This window comes from Terrapene carolina, unplaced genomic scaffold (assembly GCF_002925995.2).
Source record: "Terrapene carolina triunguis isolate 2854851 unplaced genomic scaffold, T_m_triunguis-2.0 Scaffold85, whole genome shotgun sequence".
Classification (NCBI taxonomy): Eukaryota; Metazoa; Chordata; order Testudines; family Emydidae; genus Terrapene; species Terrapene triunguis.
In genome coordinates this window covers 54,590,288-54,603,593 of record NW_020664436.1, presented here as the reverse complement: position 1 = coordinate 54,603,593, position 13,306 = coordinate 54,590,288, and the positions used below count along the sequence as shown (strand labels likewise).

The following is a 13,306-nucleotide window of genomic DNA, read 5'->3' as shown; positions in this document are numbered from 1 at the left end:
ACAGAAGAATTCTACACTGAAGCACTACAGTGGTGAACTACAACAGTCCAGCTGCGCTGCTCTAGCGTTTTAAGTGTACACATAAGCTTAGGGATTGTCTACACTGGCAATTTACAGTGCTGCAACATTCTCGCTCAGGGGTGGAAAAAAAACAACCCTGAGCTCAGCAAGTTTCAGCGCTGTAAAGCACCAGGGTAGACAGTGCACCAGCACTGGTAGCTGCGTCCCTCGTGGAGGTGGTTTTTTTAGAGCTCTGTGAGCTCTCTCCCAGCACTCTGCCACAACCACACAAGCCACGTTTAGCGTTGCCAGTGTAGACTAGCCCTTAGTCACTGACTTTACACAAAAGCTTGGGCCTGGTTCTCTGCTTTGCACCTTATGTCATCATTTACGAAGTGGGTGTAATGTGTAACCATTCTGATTTGGTAGTGTTTTTGCACTCACTTTTATTGGTGTAAGTGACATTATCAGGTGCAAGGCACTGGAAAATCAGATCTTTAATTTATTTATGTCAGTGGGAGTAGCTGAATCTAGGGCAGTACCTGGCCCAGAATTTTCATTTACACTGTGGCAATCTAGGCATTAAGGAATCAGATATGGGTTCCAGATTTCTTGACATTTAAAGAAAGCAAAGCAAGCAGCCTACCATTTAGATCTATGCAAGGCCATTAACCCCTTTTTAACTTCTGTTCCCCAGAGACATCCTTTTCCTTTTCTTAAAGCAGTTCCACTTGATTTCTTCTATTTGGGTTGGTCTACACCAGTGGTCCCCAACCTTTTTGTGGCCAGTAGCCATTCATGTTTTCAGAAGAGTGTGGCGGGCGCCAACAATTTTTCAAGGCTTATTTTGTATTTGTACATTAAATAATACAAAAAACATCATATTTAATATTACATAATATATGAATCCATAAGATAAAAAAGGTAATTTTACATGTAAAAGGTATTAATTAAATTATTTGGCAATTACTCTTTCACCTTACCATGTGAATTTGCTCTTTTTTATCTACCTATAAGAAAAATTAAGGAGTTTTTACAAAATAAATATCAAAAACATTCGGTCCATTCTGCAGAGGCGGAGGGTTGTTTTTTTTTTTGGTGGCAGTTCTGGGCAGTGCAGAGAGAAGCCGCGAGGACAGAGAACACTGGCGCCCGCAGCCCCGGAGTACTCTGTCCCCAGCAGGCCTTCGAGCCGGAGAGAAGCCACGGCCCCGCGCCTGCCAGAGACAGAGAACACCGGCGCCCGGAGCCTGCAGCCCTGGAGAAGCCGGAGAGAAGCCGCAGTCCCGCGCCTGCCAGGGACAGAGAACACCGGCGCCCACAGCCTGCAGCCCCGGAGTTCTCTGTCCCCGGTAGGCGCGGGGCCGTGGCTTCTCTCCCCTGCTGGGCACTAGGCGGGTGCACATAAATGCCATGGCGCCCATGGGCACCGCGTTGGGGACCACTGGTCTACACAAAGCAAAAAAGGAGGCTTTTAGAAAAATATTAAGCTATAACACCATTTTGCAAAGAGAAGGTATGGTCAGAAGCAACACTTGTGGTCAAGGTTAGGTGGTGAGATAAGCAAAAGTCTCTCCCAAAGAACCAGATGCACAAAATGCGCCAGATGAGTCCTAAAAGCAATTCAGTGGGAAAACGTGCCATCAGCCACTTTGCACTTCGCCGGCAGCCAAGGCTCTCAAAGCAGTTTCCACACAGTGCATGTATCTTCTACTCCTGGGGGAATTCTGCACCACTGCGCAATGCAGAATTTTGCAGAAATTAACGTGCACACAGAATTTCCTTTCCCCCACAGAAATGGGCTGCAGTGCTGCTAGCCGCCATTGGACCTGGTAGAGCCCAGCTTGCAAATAGAAGACACTGCTGTGGAGAGAGAGAGAGGAAGCTAGAGGGTTCCTGGCAGCTGCAGATCCCAGCATGCCCTGAGGGAAGGAGAGGGCTGCGCACAGGAAAGTCCATGCAAGCCTGGGACCCAGCATCAGGCTGTTTCTCCCTCTGGATCCCTGGACTCGTGGGGGACAGGTAGGGGGACAGGTGTCTGGGCTGGGGGGCCCACGATTGGGCTCTGGGGAGAAGAGTGTTCGGATGTATTGGTGGGGAGGTGGCCCGCAGGTGGGCTCTGGGGGGGATGGGTTGTGGGTGTCTTTTTGCTGTCAGGTATTTTGAAATCAATTACCAAAATAATTGAAACTGGCGTGATTATGTAGTGTTATTTTGACAAATAAAATTTGCAGAATTTTAAAATATTGTGTGCAGAATTTTTATTTTTTTGGTGCACTATAAGGTTGCCAACTTGCTACCTGCTCATAACCGAATACCCTTGCACCACCCCCTTCCCTGTCCCTCCTCCGAGGCCGTGCCCATCCCCCACCCCTTCTCTGGGACCCCGTTCCCTGTTCACTCCATCCCCCCACTCCTTCTGTTGCTCGCTCTCCCCACCCTAACTCACTCGCTCATTTTCACTGAGCTAGCTCAGGGGGTTGGGGTGCAGGAGAGGGTGAGGGCTCTGGCTGGCGGTGTGGGCTCCTGGGTGGGGCCAGAAATGAGGAGTTCAAAGTGCAGGAGGGGGCTCCAGGCTAAGGCAGTGGGTTGAGATGCAAGAGGGGGTGAGGGCTTCAGCTGGGGGTGGGGTCAGGGATGAGAGGTTTGGGGTGCAGGAGGGTGCTCTGGGCTGGGATTGAGGGGTTCAGAGGGTGGGAAGGGGATCAGGGCTGGGGTTGGGGCAGGGGGTTGGGGCACGGGAGGGGATGAGGGGTGCAGGCTCTGGGTGGCACTTACCTCAAGCAGCTCCCAGAAGCAGGGGCATGTCCCCCCTCCAGCTCCTAGGCGGAAGTGCGGCCAAGTAGCTCTGCGCTCTGCCCCGTCCGCAGGCGCCACCCCCACAGCTCCCATTGGCCATGGTTCCCAGCCAATGGGAGCTGCGGGGTGGCCCTTGGGGCAGGGGCAGCGTGCAGAGCCCCCTGGCTGCCCCCATGTGTAAAAGCTGGATAGGGGACATGCTGTCTGCTTCCTGGGAGCTGCGCAGCACAGAGGCTAGCAGGGAGCCTGCCAGCCCCGCTGCGTGGTGCTGCCAACCGGATAGTCAACGGCCCGGTCAGCAGTGCTGACTGGAGTCCTCAGGATCCTTTTTCGACTGGGTGTTCCACCTGGTCACCCTAGTGCAGAATGCCCCCTGGAGTCATCTTCGAACTAGGGTGAGCAGACAGGGAGTGGGCAGTAATAGGGCCTACATAAGACATCTGGCCACCCTATTCTGCACACCCCGCTTAGGTGGGGGTAAAGGCAGGGCGGCTCACTCCACACGTGTGGACACAGAGCGCGCACACGCCGTGCCCCCGGGCCACGTTCAGCCAGGCAGCCCCAGCTCCCGCCCCGCAGCACAGCTCAGAAGAGAGGCAGAGCCCCGGGCAGGTGAACCCGGGGCACCGCACCGGAGAAGGTGGCAGGGAAGGCTTCAGTTCGCAACCGCCTCTCCCCGCTCCCTCTGCCCTGCCTTTGGGCTCAGCGGGACCGGAGCTACGGCTCTGCAAGGGGAGCTGCGGCCCGCGGGCCAGCCGTGCTGCCAGCCAGCTCTGCCCAGGCGCGACTTGCACCGTCCCCCCATTACCTGTCCCGCTCAGCCGAAGACTCTGTCCCGAGCAAACTTCATGCAAAGCTGCCTTTGCCTTTCCTCCAGGGCGGCGCTTCCCCTTCCGGTGCGGGGGCTGGCTCTCAGCCGCGGTGGAAGCAGGACTCCGGCTTTGGAGCTGGGAGAGACGGGAGCGCCCGCCCGGGTGCTAGGGAGAGTGGGAGGGGACAGGGAAAGGGGGTGGGTCGCTGGCTCATTTGGAGATGTCGAGGGTGCTTTTTCCAAAGCAAAGCTGGTTCGTTTGTGGGTTCAACCCGCAGCTCGTTCTTAGGGAGGAGAAAACAACCGCGGCCACAAGCTACAAACACACACTCCCCGGCTGCTGCCGCTGGCTCCGCCCTGGTGCATTTCTGGGCTGGGGCAACATCTGAGTGGGGCTCTCAAGCCCTCAGCAAGATGTGGCCCGTGGCTTTCTGCTGCTGCTCCGCTGAGCTAGACAATCCGATGGAACATTTCTGGTTCCCGCTTAAGGGACAAACTGTGTGCTGTGCCTTAAAAGACCACAAATGAATAGATAATCTCGTGGGTCTGACGTTCGATAATTAATCCTGGGGTTTTTGTCTGTAAATGAATCTTGACTCTGAGTTTGGACTCTTGGAGCTGTTTTGAATTTAGATTGAGGAAGGAACATGATTATTTTTAAGTGACACTTGACATCACTGTGTTCAACCCCTGTACATCAAGTGACAGTCACTATAAATTCCTATTTTCTGGTGTTTGTAATTGAGATGTAAACTCAGCACAAACTGAGATTTAGCATAAAATGTTACATGTCAGAAGAACATTTTTTTTTACAAATGTTTCATATTGGTTTTGCTGTTTTAAGTCCATTTCAAAAGTTGAGTTACAGCATTTATGGGGGAGAGTAGGTTGAATTTCAGGTGATTCTGTGCTCCAGCCTCAACAAGTCTTAATTTTTCACAATTACCATTTCAGCCATTATCACAAACTAATTTCTCCTAAAATAAGCAACCATGAGTCCTATAGTTTGCCTTGTCTTCACTTAATTCTTTGGCCACATATTATGATTAATGTGTGGAACACTGACACTGTACAGCCTTCAGTGAGCTATGCACAGATACAGGGCAAGACATGGTCATTGCCCAAAGGAGCTTGCAGTCTCGCTCTGTCTATCAAGATACCTTTTTTGCCCATCAAGTGTTCTCCTGCTGGTTTTTGAATGTTATGATTCCTGATGTCAGATTTGTGTCCAATTACCAGTAGGAGAACACTTCAGTCTCCCTGGTCACTCAATAACAGACCTGAAAGTGGCAATTCTTCAACAAAAAAACTTCAAAAACAGACTCCAATGTGAAACTGCAGAACTGGAATTAATTTGCAAACTGGACATCATCAGAATAGGCCTGAATAAAAACTGGGAGTGGTTGGGTCATTACAAAACCTAAACCTAATTTCCCCAATACTAATATCCCCCTACTGTTACACCTTCTTGTCAACTGTCTGAAATGGTCCACTCTCATTACCACTTCAAAAGTTATTTTTCCTCCCTCGGTATCCTGCTGTCAATTGAATTGTCTCATTAGACTGACCTCACACTTGGTAAAGCAAATCACATCTTTTCATGTATTTATACCTGCTCCTGTATTTTCCACTCCATGCATCTGATGAAGTGGGTTCTGGCCCATGAAAGCTTATGCCCAAATAAATTTGTTAGTCTCTACAGTGCCACAAGGACTCCTTGTTGTTTTTGCTGATTCAGACTAACACAGCTATCACTCTGAAACCTTTTTTTACTGTGTAGCTCCTACAATAAGCAATGGATCCATTGTTCTGGAATCAAACCCAGGTCAATTGCTTGGAAGACAGCTATGCTCACCATTATACCACCAATGCATCGGGCTCCAATAAGCAATGGAAAGAGTGACATTCCACTGCTATAACTCAAGTAAACAATATGCATCATTTTGTAGTGCATTTGCATAATTATTTAAATATAACTAAAGGTTACTGAATGATTTGGCAATTACTTAACATTGCCATATACTTCCCACCTAATTCAGTGTAGTTCTGCCATTGTACACAGAGTTTTGTACATAGTTCACACAATCTGCTATTACATACTAGGTCAAGTCAACCTCAGATTTTTAGGTCAAGAACCATATGATCAATTCTGATGGCATATTAAATCAGCAGGATAAGGTAGAGCCTGCAATCAGTTCACATGGTAAAACTAAAAACAGTTCCTTCAATGACCCATGTTTACACAGTATGAGCAGCCATTTAACTAAATTGGTTTCCATGGTGTGGGCACCCTTATTATGGATTTAAACAAAATCAAAATAGGGCATTCTTAATCCAAAATAAGTGTCCCTACCATGAAGTTGCACTGATTTAACTCATTGAGATTGTTCAGTTAAATTGATGCTCAAACTGATTGTGTACACCAGCCCTAAGTCATAGCAGCAGCTTCTGAGGAAGCTGAGTACTACACTGGAGAGAGAAGTGACTGGGTAAATAGTGCCTTTTGTCTGTTAAAATCCTTTCTTTTGCTAAAGCCAATGCTACAAACCAGACAATATGCTTTGAAAAAAAGACAGCTATGTAGAATACACTGGCTTTGACTGTTGGACCAAGTGAGTTAACGCTGCCAGCTTACAGGTCAAAATAAACATACAGGCAAATTTGGCAAAATATAATGGCTTTTTCTGCAAAGTATTATCCTGTGGGAAATTACATTAATGCTGATTTTAAAAAGGATCCACGTTGTAATGAATCATGAAGAGGTGAAGAAAACGAAGGAACACAAGACATTTTTGAGAACTGTGGAAATGTAAAATTTACCCACCTAAATATTAATGTGCCAATACACCAGTAAAAGTGCCAATACTTTGTACTTTATATTTTAAAGAAAACAAATGATACTTTTTGGTATTTGAACAGCACAAATAATTAAATATAAATAATTTGAAATGAGTGTATGCAGTGGTGGTATAGCCTTGTTGGTGCCAGGATATTAGAGAGGCAAGGTGGGTGCTTTTTACTTTTAATATCTTTTACTGGACCACCTCTGTTGGTGGGAGAGACAAGCTTTCCAGCTTACAGAGAAAATCCAAAGAAAAGCTCAGCAATTCCTGAAATAATAGAGAAGACCTATGTAGCACAATGCGACTACTGACCTCCCCTCAAACTTACATTTAAAAAAAATTTTTTTTTTAAGTTGTGATTTTTAACTGACCATTCTCTCAACACTTCTGACAATGGCTGTGTCCAACACTTCTGTCACTGGCTTCTGTAATCTGACTGTGTCCACGGAGCTCTGAGGTCTGAAGCAGTCTTCCACCAATATATTGAAACTCAGTTTCAAAAAGTAAGTTTCTGCCCTGGAAATTCCAAAATGATTTTTTTCTATGCTCCTACACTGAGTTGGAAGGGAAAGAAGAATGGGGGGACACCAACGGACACGCAATTGATTTTTTTTTTTAGGGGGGAGGGTGTCCTCTGCACAGTTTAACTGTTCACATTTGTTTGTGCACTTTGATTTTGACTACTTTTAAAGCTTTTGGTGTTGCTGTTATTTTGGTTTGTTTATGACAGCTGTCCTGCCAGGCAATTGTTTAATATTGTACTTGTCCAATACATGTGTAAAACTAAATGTTTTTATTTTATAAAGAATTTTTTTTGCCATTACCTCAATACGTCATATTACGTGTATTTCAGATATTAGAGGTAAACACATGATCAGAGACAACGGGGAGATTTATGCAAAATCCATGTCTCCATACAACTATATACATCAGTCAATACTGTTCCCCCACCCATTTATAAGCAATCATGTCATTCAAAAGTACAATGCATGGCAATCAACTCCCCCATCCCTGGCAATCAATGCTCCTCCCCCCCAGCACATTCATAAAGGTCCTATTCTCCCTCTTCCATTGAGCCATGCAAATCCATAATATGGGAGCACAACGCATCCCCAATTTCAGTTGCATCCAGCTCCAGCTAGCCTCACAAAGATTTTGAAGAGCACAGCAAGCCACAGTGACACGGACAGAACTGATGACACTGGAATCCAAATGGGTCTGTAGACATTCTCAGCGGGATTTCAATTGGTCAAACACACATTTGACCACCATTCTACGCCTGCTGTGAGTGTAAGTAAATGTTCTTTTGCCAGGATGTGACAGAATACACCCCTGAATTCACACCCTATACACTATTGTAATAATCTTTGTAGAAAATATTCCTTGTAAATTCTCATTTGAAAACTCACATTTCCTGATCATTATTGTCCTGGTAAAATATGTGTGGCAACATTGTAGGTGAAGTTATAAGATTCCCCTGTATGGTGTTCTTAACACATGTTCCAAACCCCACAGCCCTGCCCAAACAGGTCTGGCCTAAACAAAGGAATGTGTGCTCTGCTTAATTTGCAGGAAGGGAAGACAAAGGAAGTTCAAACAGGTAAAAAAAACAGCAGGGAAGATCCTTCCACATAGACTCTTTGGCTCCTGGGTCTCTGCTGGAAATGTTTTTCAAGAGGGGGACTGAAACTATAAAAAGGAGGGACAAACACACCAAGGCCCCCCCTTCGGTCTCTGCCCATTGCATTCACTGCACCTGAAGAGACAAAGGAAGTGGTCATGGGAATCTAGGGGAGGGGTCCTGACTGATAGAGTTTGGTCAGTCCCGGAGCACTGGGAGGGAGAGTGTGTGGCGCCGCTGCAGCCTCCCCAGCCCCGGGAAGGCTGGCGGCATGGCCCCAGCCCCCTGGAGCCCAGCAGTGCTGCCGAAGTGGGGCCCTGAGGGGGTGGAATGTGGGAGGAGGGCCACTCCTGGATGTTTGGGGAGAAACTGCCTCCCCCAGCCTCCCCATCTGCCCCCGGCACGCTCAGTCCCAGAAGTGATGTCACTTCTGCCCCCGGGCCCCACACTCTCCTAGGGACAACCCTGCCCTCAGAAACCTAGCAGAGGATGGGTTTTTTTTTGATCCATCAACTTCTGGGTTATGGGCCCAGCATGCTTCCGCTGCACCACACTGCTGGCTGAAATATTGCTTTAATCTAAAATAGTTTGTTAAGTTAGGCATTAGTAAACATCTTATCTTTATTTTTCTTGTAAACATTTCTGACTTTTATACCTCATTACTTGTACTCTTAAAATTTCTCTCTTTGTAGTTAATAAAACTTGTTTTATCTAATCTAGTGTGTTTAAAATGAAGTGTCTGAATAACTATTTGAGATAATACACTGACATATTATTCTCTTAAAGAAATAAGACAAAATATTTGTACTGTCCAGGAGAGGGCTGGGCAGCACAGGACATACATTTCTGGGAAAGATCTGGGATTGGTAGTGTGTTGGGGTCACCCTGTGGTATAACCAAGGCTAGTGAGAGCCAGAGTGTAACCCAAGTGTGGCTGGCAGGCTGCAGTTACACACAGACACTCAGGGTGTAACTTGCATGCTGGAAGGCTGTTTGTGAGTGGCCCAGGTGGTGGGAGCTACTCCAGCAAGGCATTGTAGGGCACCAAAGGTTGTAGAGCAGGGGTGACAGCCCCACACTAGTCTGGACTGTACCCTGGTATGTCACACAGGGCCTCTGAGACCAGGGTATGGTTTCATAAGCCAAAGCAAAAGGGGTAAGCAGGGTCCCAGAGAATAACACTGGGGACAGTAACTCCATTTATGACAATGTCATGTGGTGCTGTGCGGACTTCTGGGCTTGGGCTGCAGCCTGAGCTCTGGAACCCTCCCACCCCCAGGATCCTAGAGCCTTGGCTCCAGCATGAACCCAGAAGTCTACACAGCAATGAAACAACCCTGCAGCCATAGCCCCGCGATCCCAAGTTGGCTAGCATGGGCCAGCCGCAGGTGTCTAGTTGCTGTGTAGACATACCCTGAGACTAATTGGGAATGCCCTGCTGGGGGCTGCGAACACAACACAAACCAAAGAGAGCTGGGAGATAGGAAGCAGGGAAAAGGAAAAGGGACAGCTGCATCAAAAAAGGCAACTGAGACACTCCACACCTCCCTTCCTGGGCGGGGACTGGGTTGAGAGGGAGGGTCTGGGTGCCCCTACCTTTCCACTTGTCTGTCTGAGTAATGATAAATCAAAATTTGACTGATGAGCCCATTGACTGTCAGGCAAACCCATCCCAGGACTTTGGGGTAGAAAGACTGTTGAGCCATGACCTGCCCACTAGGCCTGCTGGCCTCCGAGTGAAACCTGATATAATCCAATCACTTCCCTCATCACTTAAACTCAGCCACTTCCGTAGTGAAACATGCACACACACAATACTACTACTGTACATGAGTTGAGGTCCAAAGGTAAAGAAAACCTGATCTAAGTGAAACTAAAGCAGACAGAATATTTAGATTTTGGCTAGGGAAGCAAAATATTTTGTGTTATCTGTAATGCACACAATTAGCCAAAACTTTAGTTTCCAATATCATCTGAGAATCTGCATCTTCTCACTATAATGGGGGCAGGGAGTGGGTTGGTTCAGTGCTCAGTTCAAAAGAAACAATGCCTTTAGGTCCCATTCAAATTATAACTAGATCCATGATTTTAATTATAACTATATCCATGATAAGGTTAGGGGCATGATCATCTGAACTGCTTACAAGTTGTGTGGTTAAACCTGTGTCTTCACAGCAGCTTCTCTGTCTTCATGATTTTGCATCCGTACCCAGCATTCCGCCTAACCATATTTTTAGTAGCACATTGAGCTACAGTCCAGAAGCTCACGCCATAATGTCCCAGGAGTTGCTCACAGCACCAACAATTATGGGAATTTAGCGGTCCCCACTTCTGCTTAGGTCTATGAGATTTCTTACCTAAAGCCCATAATCTACAGCCTCAAAGGTCATAATGGCCATTTACATCCTGGGGGCAGATGTGAGAGTGCTACATCTAGCAAAACAAGTTACAGGCATTTTAAATCTGCCAGCAGCTTCTGGAAGAATTAGCCGTGTGTGTGCTCTGGGATAGCTTAATCACAAAGGATAAGGTCCCCTGAGGTCAGGCCCAGAGTGGCATTCTCAACACATGGGAAAGTGCAGTGTGGAACATGCACCCACAAAGAGCTACACGGTGGAGAGGGCTTGATTCACTGGTTACAGTGAAACAGTCAGGAATGCCCATCCACACAGCAAAACAACTGTGTCTTTAACCACTTATAAGAACCCAGACTAGGCCTCTAGCAGGGACAGCACACAGTTAAATTGTTATTAGCTGTGTGGACATGAATGAGATTTTAGCCATCTGCTCCACCAACCTGTTAGTGGCATAGTAAGCAGCTGTCGTGTGGACAAGGCCTTAGTGAACTACTAGCACCACTTCTTGCAGCATCTGGGTTTCCCAAATGAATATTTACCAGGCTTGACTCCAACTGGCATAGATAGAAGATCTCACATAACTGCCATAGAGGATGCTTGTGCTCCCTAAGAATGGACACCTAAACACTACAGGGATGAGTATGTTAAATATATACATATTAGATAGACAGAAGATAGTCCTTTACAAACTTTGTATCATGGAGACTACACTCCAGAGCTTTGCCCACCACACAGTCTCACACAGTTGTGCTTCAATATGGTTGAAAAATGGATCCTGTTTAAACAAATTTGTCTGGCTGGTGGGGAGGTTTGGAAAAATGGCTTTTAAATGATGTATCCTCAACCACAGTCGCCAGTCAAACTGTGATCTACCAGGTTAGTGGAATCATGCTTAAATCATGTTTAAACATGAATTTTAAATATGTCTCTCAGACTACTGTATGTAGGGCTCAGATAGGTTTTTGTTTCCTAGATTGCCCATACTCCCATACTTAACAGTCTCTGGTCCCTAAAGGGAGCTTTGGATTCTTGTCCTCCTCTCCATATCAGTGGCCACAAATGCAAGCAGCTTTGCTGTCTTATCTTGCTTTTTCTAACTGTTCTATCAGCAGGTAGGTTTCTTTAGGCAATGAAGAACCTGGGTGCTGCTAGAAGCAGTGGGAAACAAGAAGTAGGAAATTTTTGGTTCTTGACAGCCCACCAGTGGTCTGCACACCACAGATTGGGAATTGCTGCTCTGTTCTTGTATTACTATTATTACTCATATGCCAGGGATGTGCTCAGCACTACTCAACACCTAAAATCAGTCCCTGCCCTGAACAGCTTAAAATAATCATCACTTTCGGCTATTATTTACCACAATTAATAAGTAAAATTAAGGCAATCAAGAGGTAGCACAGGGTGATGGCTTACAACTGTTTCAAACACAACCACACAGTGGTGATTTTAACACATTTATAAACTTGTTAAAATAGGAAGTCTACTACAAGTTAGATATTACAAAGCAGTTTGCAATGTCATTTTTATTCAGATGAAACTATTAGTTAAATTCTAGATTCCAGCCCCTGGAATTTCCTGCCACAAAGCAATTCACACCAGATCATTCCAAGGAATTAACATGTTTTGATTGTAACCTCTGTAATGAATCTGCCATGCAGGGGGAGAATGAAATTTTGTGGACAGTACTATAGAGGCTGTACCATGTGTGTGGGAAAAAATGGTTTATGTGCAGAGAGATAAAAACACATGTTGTGTGTGAAGCAGTGATTGTGTGACTGACTACAGAGTCCTAGAGACCAAGTTTCTGTACTGGCTTTGTGTGTGAGTAGCTGTTAAATGAAATATTATACATATCTGATGAAATTGCAACTAGGATCTTATCCACATTAAGCATTTTAGGGAAATCATCCGCTGTTGTTCCCTTCTAGCGCTAGCAGTGGAAAGAGTGCTAATATAGCACTCCATCAATACTTTTACCGTGATGTGAACTGCAGTGAAAGGAGAATTTGAGACAATCTTCAGTGCAAAATAAAGCAGCCAAATTCTCAGCTTTTCATAAAACACCTTTTGTGCCATTAGAGAGCATAGTAGCAGTCTTTGGTGCCCTTGGTGTGGAGAGGGATGCCAGCCTCTGCCAGGAGGCAGGTGATATGCTTTTTGGATCCCTTTTTTTGTCCAGTGTGTAGAAGTGGGAGACACAATCCATCTCCCAAAAGAACTGGATGTGGGATCAAATGATGGTGCCCTGGGCTCAATGGTCATCAAGGGCCCAGAGCTCATCCCTCTTCTCTTGACACTCTCTGTGGACAGAGGGATCCCAAGGGTGAGTAGCCAACCATCTCTCCAGCTCAAAAACCTCCTGCTCAAGCTGCTCTATCGCTGCATTCCTCCTCCGGCTGGCTTAGGCAGCTGGATCAAAGTGAATCTAATGCAGGAAGATCACAGATTATCCCCCTGCCTGAAGGAAGGAGAGTACCTGGCACCTGCAGAGACTCATCCAACAGCCCCTGATGTTCAGCGATGCAAAGGTGGTGGGTTGCATTGGGGGGTTTGAGGAGCATGGCCAGGAATGCTGGCTGCCCCCATGATGTCATGCAGCAACCCGTCATTGATCCTGAAGGTGACCAGGGAATTGCGGAAGCTGCAGGCCCGCTGGTAGGCTGTGGCATCATGTTTCCTGGTCCCCTTGCCTTCCCCTATCAAGGCCCTCACAGTCTGGAGGACTAGATGGAAGTCTCCCCACCTCTGGAGAGCAAGCTGCACCTTTCCCGGAGCCATGTGTGCCTGCCAAAACTGGCACAGCTCATCCCACGGCACAGTGGGGGCTGAGTGCGCCACAGCTTCAGTTGAGCCCACATACTCCTGGTCATTCTCC

General features: G+C 46.7%; 1 protein-coding gene across 2 annotated transcripts in view; it reads right to left on the bottom strand.

Moving 5' to 3' along the window:
• Positions 1–3,737, bottom strand: part of SAMD3 (sterile alpha motif domain containing 3) — an 80,067-nt gene extending 76,330 nt beyond the window's left edge. For both annotated transcript variants that reach the window (XM_024210782.3, XM_024210783.3), the window contains exon 1: positions 3,608–3,737. The gene's annotated coding sequence lies outside the window, so the exon portion shown is untranslated. The remainder of the gene's footprint in view (positions 1–3,607) is intronic.
• Positions 3,738–13,306: the final 9,569 nt, after the last annotated feature.